At 42.0% G+C, this 754-nt stretch overlaps 1 pseudogene; it reads right to left on the reverse strand.

Annotated features, from left to right (window-relative positions):
* Window positions 1–207: 207 nt before the first annotated feature.
* On the reverse strand, window positions 208–324 carry LOC145240453 (5S ribosomal RNA; annotated as a pseudogene).
* Between the last annotated feature and the right edge of the window lie 430 nt (window positions 325–754).

Raw genomic sequence — 754 nt, forward strand, 5'->3', positions numbered from 1 at the left:
AAGATTTTCAAACCTTTAATGACTATATGCAGGGTCCTTCAGTCTAAGACAGACTATGGATATCTACGAATGGTAGCTTGCGCGTGAAATTTTTTTTGGCAGGAGGTGCGCAATCTCCAATCACACCTCTCCTGAGACGACATTGTTAAATAATAGTGGCAAGTGAAGTACGGGACGATTGGAAACAATGCCGAGATAAGCGAAGAGCACATACAGCACCTAGAATTCCCAAATGGTCACCCATCTGGTACTAACCAGGCTCAACGTTGCTTAACTTCGGTGATCTGACGAGAACCGGTGTGTCAACGTGATTATGCCATATATAATGACTATATGGACACCCTGTATTAAAAATTTCTTCATTTAGTTATTGAAAGTTTTACACTCTCTTGATAATATGCCCTCACATATAGACGTATCTATCCAAAACACATAGGCCGTGTCGGTGGGGCATTAGAATACACCGATTGCACCATTGCAGAGGGTAAAAGTCCCTCAATGGGGCTCCTGGATATGACCTTAAACTATATCCAGTAGTGAGGCCCCAGCTTTTGGGCTTTGGGGAGTGTAGAGCCACCCTTTAATTACCATTGCTCCCTGGTCCACTCTGACCCGGAGTGGTAGTACCTGTTAGGGTCCCAACTATGGGTTAAATAGAAACCGACGTGAAAACAACAAATATATTTTATTTAAAAAATTTTCTTCAAAATCTTTGGATTCGGCATTAAATAATCCGAAAAGGGTTGATATGCCG

The sequence above is a fragment of the Euprymna scolopes genome, chromosome 19 (genome assembly GCF_053919585.1).
Source record: "Euprymna scolopes isolate OS-2025 chromosome 19, ASM5391958v1, whole genome shotgun sequence".
Taxonomy (NCBI): domain Eukaryota; kingdom Metazoa; phylum Mollusca; class Cephalopoda; order Sepiida; family Sepiolidae; genus Euprymna; species Euprymna scolopes.